Source organism: Arachis ipaensis, chromosome B01 (genome assembly GCF_000816755.2).
Source record: "Arachis ipaensis cultivar K30076 chromosome B01, Araip1.1, whole genome shotgun sequence".
In the NCBI taxonomy this organism is placed as follows: Eukaryota; Viridiplantae; Streptophyta; class Magnoliopsida; order Fabales; family Fabaceae; genus Arachis; species Arachis ipaensis.
This window is the reverse complement of record NC_029785.2, coordinates 120,494,268-120,501,955: the sequence shown is the minus strand read 5'-3', so window position 1 is coordinate 120,501,955 and position 7,688 is coordinate 120,494,268. Positions and strand designations below refer to the sequence as shown.

The 7,688-nt window shown below is 34.4% G+C and overlaps 1 long non-coding RNA gene across 2 annotated transcripts; it reads right to left on the bottom strand.

Moving 5' to 3' along the window:
- On the bottom strand, positions 2,129-7,278 carry LOC107635006. 2 transcript variants are annotated; one of them, XR_002363458.1, is made up of 5 exons: positions 7,018-7,278; positions 5,364-6,254; positions 4,822-5,212; positions 4,505-4,714; positions 2,129-2,632 (listed from the first exon to the last, which is right to left on the bottom strand). It is a non-coding gene; the product is annotated as an uncharacterized LOC107635006 (long non-coding RNA). The 2 variants fall into 2 exon arrangements; XR_001619086.2 differs by lacking the exon at positions 5,364-6,254.

Sequence of the window (7,688 nt, the reverse complement as noted above, 5' to 3'; positions counted from 1 at the left end):
GTTATTAAATTTACATAAAAAAATATACAAGTAATTACTCAATAATATTGTATAGGATAATTTTAGAAAAAATGGGATCTAAAATTAAAAGAAAATATTGGGATTCGATGCCTCTTGGATATGCATTAAGGCCAAACATCACATCCCCCAACTTGTAAAATTGAAGAAAAATACCCATATTTATTCTTTGCACACATGCATAGATCTATCTTTGAAATTTGATTTATTCACAAAACACCCCTTAAAGAATACATAACACAAAGAGAATCTCCCAAATAGCTTCTTGAATACTACATACTACTACTAACTAAATCTCCATACATAAAATAACCACTATAAAAATGGAAACAACCCCATTACACAATTATATATTAGCAAGAAACCATAATTAAAGTAATAGTAGTATACATGATGAGTTCATCATCGTCAAGTGGCATTAATAATAATGGGTTGTTTGCATGGAAGTGTAACTTGCCGGTGCAATTCCTATTTGGTGGCCTTGCACTCATTTTTGGAGTAATTGGGATGTCCTTGTTCTTCCTTGTTTGTTGTCCATGTCGCAAACGACAATCGTTTTGCGAGTGTCACACAAACGACAACTCTAAAGATGAATCGAGCATACGAGATGAGCTTGAGCCTAATGTTTTGGTAATAGTAGCTGGTGAAAAACACCCAACTTTTATGGCAAAGCCTTCGTTTTTAGGTAATTAATAATCAACGACTGTGTAGCTTTGACCTCTTTTTCTATTTTATTTATTTATTTACTTTTATGTTTTGTTTTGTGTTCCATATATGTAATTTTGAGAATGGATGATTTTTATTAATACGATGTACAAGCAGATACATCTTGTAAAATTGTTAATTTTTTTTGCAAGATCTAATTTTAGGTCTATAGATATATGATATTAAAGGGTTTGTCATTTACCGATGATGATTTTAAGTGGCAAAATTAATTACTAGAAGAAAAATATTTATAAACTTGAGTGAAAATAGATTGATCGAGATTCTTCTTACTATAAAATCTCTTATAATATGTTTGGAATAAAATATTTTAAAATTGATTTTTAAATAAATTGAATTAAAATAAATTATTATGTTTGAAATTAATTATATAAAATCCAAATTAATTTATTTAACAATTAATACAATTCATTATCACTAGTAATCACTGCTAGACCACCACTACTGCTGGGTTGAACCAAGGTTGAACTGCCATCGAATCTTTGCCAATAGCCATTGACAGACATTGCCAATCTCTACCGCATTACAGTAAACGTGCCGGGATTTATTTTGACAATAACGGTGGTTCTAAACAGTCGCATAACCGCATTCCAGCAGTTTGTGAACCAACATGGTTTGTCGCGTGGAGATTAGTTTTGTGATAATTTTTAATAATTGTTCATATAACTGCCATTAATCCAATATATTGTGTCAAATAATTTGGTAGCAGTTTAAAACTGCTGCAATATGCCAAGACAGGATTAGCCTGGTGTTTTCCAACGGACACAAACAACCACAATCTGAGTCGATTAATTTTTTTCAATTTTATTTGCGGCAGTCAGTTACCGCCGCTATCAAAACCGCACAAATCGCCGAAAATACAGTTTAAAATGCCACAAAGATGTTGTATTTGCAGCCCAAATGGTTGCTTTTTTTTTTTAATTACTCTGTCGGTCCCTATAGTTTCAATGGATTTTCAATTAGGTCTCTATACTTTTTTTTCTTTTCGATTAAGTCCTTATACCATATCATATTTTGTAGTTAAGTTTCTGTCATGACTAAAACGCTAGAATTAACGGAATATTCTGTTAAACAAAGCGAATATGCCTAACACTTCACTGGATATTCTGTATAGTCTAACAGAATATTCCGTTAATTTCAACGTTTTTGTCACGGTAATGACTTAGTTACAAAATTTAATATGGCGTAGGGACTCAATTGAAAAGAAAAAAAGTATAAGGGCCTAATTAAAAATTCGGTGAAACTGTAGGACCAACAGGATAATTAAAGTTTTTTTTAATATTCTAGGTATATTTTTGGTGCTTTTTGGATTTTTTTTAATATTACAAATCTTATTATTTTTCATCTAAAAATCTAAATTGATGGCGAAAACTAATGAAAATATAACTGCGAACAAATTAATATATTATAAAAATATCAATAAAGTAGATCTCTTGTTAAGAGTTACATAGGCAACTTTAAAAAAATGTATACTTCAAATAAAATAACATCCAATTCTAATATCTATTTTTTGCTTTGTCCCTCCAAGAAATTCATCCTGCAGTGATGTCTGGTGGTAGCTCTCCAACATGCCGTTAAATTAGATATCTCAAAGCACTCTCCATTGCATGCTTCTTTATCTTCTCTGCTACTACATCTTCCACCGCCTTTCATTTCAATTTCTCAGTCGCCACCTCTATCTGTAATTCAAGCAGCATCCTTTGGGTCTCCTCTATTTGAACTTCATCTCCCAACTGATACGAATTTGGATCGAATAGTTAACTAGGAGTCGGTCCATAACCCATGCCATGCACACTACCCAGTGCTCTATTCCGAGAGTTTGAACAAGCAAATCATTTTGAGACAGCACTCTAGAAGACTCATCATGTTGTTCAATATCCACAATTCTTTCCTACAAACATAAATAAGAAAACATAAGCAATTACGAGCTAGAGCATAATTGAATAGACTTTCAACACAATTTTCTAATTAAAACCAACGGAAAACAACATAAAGAATCTCAACATAGTAATTACACACAATGGCCTTAGCTTCTTCATGGATATATAGGAGTCATTACTTTGTTTGTGCACTAAGTTCCATAACTCTCCTCTACTAACTTTTCTCTCTTGTAGTTTTGATTGTAACAATATAGTTTATACCATCACCGTATTCCACCCAATTTTATCCAATGCTTTTTATCAATTCCCGGTAGGCATTACTCAATATTTTATAAGAAACCTTTGAACCCCTTATTTTTTCCTAATCACAATTCTCAACCTCTCCTTCCACCCTCACTTCCTCAACAAAGCAAAATTTTCTCTTCTGCAGTTTTGCTCCGCCCCAACCACCGTCGTGCCACCACCATCGTTGCATCTACTTGAAGTTGTCATCCCCACTACGCTCATCTTGTGTCGCTTGTCTGAGCTCGTCTTGCGTCCTTCCTCCATTGCACGGTTGTTGTTCCTTCGTCTAAGCCTCCTCTGCTCCAATTTTGTTGTTCTCCTCGTTTCTTGGCTCCAATTCCATGGAGCTCCAGGCCATCTCTTTTCCAGTTCTGCTGCATCCATCCCTCAGTCGTACTCCCTCACCTCTGTGCCCTAGAAGGTATTTTTACGGTGATTATTGTTTTAATTGGTTTAGGATTGTTAAGTTGTTATTACTGTGATTTTTCTTCAATTATTGTTGTTATTAATGTGGTTTAGGATTGTTGATCATGTTCTTGTTGATTCTATTATGTTGTTGTTGTTCTGTTGTCCTTAATTCTTTTTGTTTGTACTGTGATTGTCTATTCTTGATATTGTTAAGTTGTTATTTTGCTAAATTATTGGGTTGTTGTGTTTTAATTTGTTAAATTGTTGGGTTACTGTGTTTTAATTTGCTAAATTGAGATTGAGATTATTCTTGTTTTTTGTTATTGGGTTGTTGAATTTTTTATTCAGGTATTGTTCTTGATAATTTGATAAATTCAGTAAATTGTTGTTCTTGTATACCTATTCTTGTTTTTGAGATTGTTGGGTTCCTGTAATTATTAATTTTATAAATCGTTGTTATTGTGTATCGAATTTTTGTCCTTGAGATTGTTGGGTTATTGTGTTCTTGCTAAATTGTTAATTTGATCATTTGCTAAATTGTTATTGTTGTGATTCTTGAAATTGAGATTGTCTTTGTTTCTTGTTATTAGGTTGCTGGTAATTTTTAGGTATAAATGATAGCATCAATTAAAAAGCATCTAGGGATAATAATACATATGCAGAGAATAATTTGGGTTTTAATCCTTTTGTGGATGTAAATGATTGACAACAAACTTTGATGTTGGCCTTTCATGTTTGGTTGTGCCTTTTGTTTTGAATTTTGAGTTTGTATTTAGATAAAATTGTAACATTGTGGTTGATGTAGTACTTTTAATTTGGATGGCATTTTAAGGTTTATATTAGAGTATAGTTATATTTTAGTAGTTTGTTTATATTTTATTATAAAATAATTATTCCGGTTGAAACGGTTAACCAATTAGATCAATCAACCAGTAAACCAGTAGTTAGAGCAGTTTGATGATCGGTTCGATTTTCGGAACCTTACTCATGATACAACCTGCTTCTTATATCCTTTCAGAACTTTTCTATAATTTTCAAAATTGTACACTTGATACTTCTTTTACTATCTTCATCAAAGTGAAAAATTTCCTTCAACGATAAGTTCAAATTGTTAGTAATTGTTAAATAAAGCAGATTTAATTCAACAACACTATAAAATTTTACCTTTACATAATCATTATAAACCTTACCTTTGGTGCTAATATTTCTCCAACTTCTCTCACAGAAAGAAAATTTACCATCGTCAGCACCTAGCAAACCAAGAACGCCGCTCAATAGACCACCTTCATCTCCAATTGGTTGCAGTTTATTGTTAAACTTGAGTATGATCTTTCTACTTTTAGGCTGCTTCATAGCCTCCCTCACAATTAAACGAGCATGATTGATTGTGTCATCGGAATCTATAAAGAATAGAACCTTATATATGTAACCATTGTGGCCAAGATACAAGAAAATAAAAAAATAGAGTCTAAATCATTTTGAATATAAAAAATTCAAAATTTGTTACCGATGATATTAACATTCCAAAATTTTGGAGTCTTGCATCCTTGGCGCCTTTGAGCTTCAGATGTAGCAAAGAGGTTGTCAATATGTTGGTTAAAAGAATCTACCTCGTTTTCCTCTGGGTCCAAGTCTTCATCGCCTGGCTCCGAGTTCTATGCACTATTTGTGCAGGTCTGTAGAGCAGGCCTTAGTTCGCTATGGGGTGGATGGAATGGGCGTAAAGATGTAGCTGCAGGGACACCATCACCATTGGGCGGGGGAACTAGAGAGTCACAAGATTACGGCCACTTATGGATAAGAGCAAGAGTTTTGGCTTTATCCTTTTCATCGAGCTATTTGGTCTAGTTCATCTGCTCTTCACTACCATCTATCTAAGTGCTAAGAAAGGTTCCCGTCTGGCATAGAATAGGTTATATTAATATTAGATAGAATAATGAAAAATTTTAAAATTAGATAGAATTCTAAATAGATTAAATAATCGAATTCTAGAAATTCAATATTCCAATTGACTAATAACATATATTACGTGAACCAGCCAACGCCTACCTATTCCACATAGCCGGGCTCGTCCTCCGAGACCGGGGATAATGTAATTCCTCCTTCTCCTGGAGAAGGGTCGTCCCATCAAGGGTCTGTTGTGCGAAATGAAAGCTTGGAATCGTTAATGCGATTTCACATTGTATGGCTCGAGCTAGACAATAGCCCCTATTTGCTGGATAAGGTAACTCAAAAGACTAAGCCAATAAGAGAGAGTCCTTCCGTGTGAAAGAATTGGATCTTCTCTTGTGAACGAATCCCTTGCTTGGCTGTTTTCAGGAATAGAATTGGACATGGAATGCGCTCTTACTTCATCCGAGAGGCCTGCCCTCATTCTAGTGGTGGGAAAATCCCCTATTCTCTTTGAAAGACTAGGTTGTGGGACTGATGACTCGACACTCTTTTCAATGGCCTCTATGATTAAAAATTAGCTATTGCTATTTTATGAACCTTCGAGAAAAAGAAGCTCTGATCCCCGAGAGGACGTCGGGCCTTCTTCGGTAAGGCGCTGAGTGGATGCTCCCGAACACTCAACCTCATCCGAGTGGAGTGGCTCCTGGATAGGAAAGTGGTTAAATCGGGGGAAAACTTCCTCGGCCCCTGGAGATGGTCAACAACCACAGGGGGAAGTGGACCAACTAATTCTTACTGAAGGAGAGGGTGCGCCCGATCCTATTGAGTTACAAAACCTAATTCAAAAGGTCTTCTACACAATTAGTGGCAGAAGGACTCCAGGGCATGTCCTCCAAGAGCTTTATGACGACCTTAAGCTAGAAACGGCTTCTTCACAAAAGCGTAGTGGGAGAATGAAGCCGCAAACGCTCCAGTTTGAGGTTGCTGACAAACTGCTTCTAATTTTGATGTTTTTGCGAAACGACCTATCCTAGGTATCTTAAATTCCTATCAAGAAGCAACAACATCACCTTCTTTCCAACAACAACACCATCAATGGCAATAGATTCAAACAACATTAAAAAAAATGTTTCAAGTTAATCACAACACATACATCAGATTTGCAACAAAGCACCAAGTTGATGAGTAGAAAACATCCATTACTTAATATCATTTTGTTAATTTATTCCTAACATTAAAGACTAAAGGGTTGGTTATTCAAATTTAAGCTCCTTTATATATATTGGATTAGGTTTTTTGAAGTGTTTTCTCTTTACTTTATCAAGATGCCACCATATAGGGCATAAAGTATAATCATTATTCATTTTGGCGTGTTAAAAACTGAATATCAAGTTTTCAAGTTATTTAGCAATATCACTTCATATAAAAATAATTTTATAGATGCAAGTGGAATGATAGGCAGATAAGTTATTTTTTATCACTAACTCTGTTAGACTTTCTTCAAAGCACAATAATACATAGAGCAAATACAACCCAATAATACATAAAGCACACGTAATCCATAAAATCGAGAATTCAAAACCAGTAGCAAATTTTAGAAATCAAGTAGGCCGTGTTAATGAGTTCACATTTTTTTAATGATCAATTGAGAAATTAAGGCCCACAACATATAATCAAGGTCACCGTCGAATATGAATTTGAACCAGAACATTGAATCAATTGGGTTACCATGTCGATTAAAAAACAATAATAAAAAATTATAATAAACAGAATCAAATCTAATTAAAAAATAATAATCTCAATCACTAACCAAATATAGGACACTCCGCGGACAACAACGGTGGGGCTGGATGGCTGGTCGGCTGGATGGAAGGCGTTGCGAACAAGAGGTGTTGTGATGACTACGAGAGCTACGAATGGAAGGTGCTGCGACGATTGCGAGAGATGCGAATGAAAAGCACAGCGATAATTGCGACAGACAACGTTGTGACGACGGCTGAAAGGCTAGGAGAGGTAGGGCTGAACGTGAGGAGTGTATAATTATGGAAAGGGATTGAGGGAGCGTGGCGCTGTAGTTAGATTAGATTGTTTTTAAAAAGAGGAATGCTAGCGGGCCAGTAATTTTGGTGTTTTGTAACTATTAATTGGTCATTAATAGTATTTTTAATGGTGTGAGATTACATCTAATGTTAGGAGATTACTCACTTTTATTTTGATATAATAAGTGCTATTTTGTGTCGTAGCAGAATTTTTATATCAAAAAAGGACATCGTAGTATTTTGTAAGGTTTTATGTTGCAATTTTTTCTTCCTATAAATCTTGATACCTCACCATGAATTAGGTTAGTTTTTTTTAAACCAATAAAATTTAGGATAATGCCACAATTTATGTTAAAAGTGAGAGAATAAAATTGTAGAGAATTTGCTTTTAGGATAATTTGATAGTTTTGGAATTTAAATAGTTTAAATAAGTAAATTATCC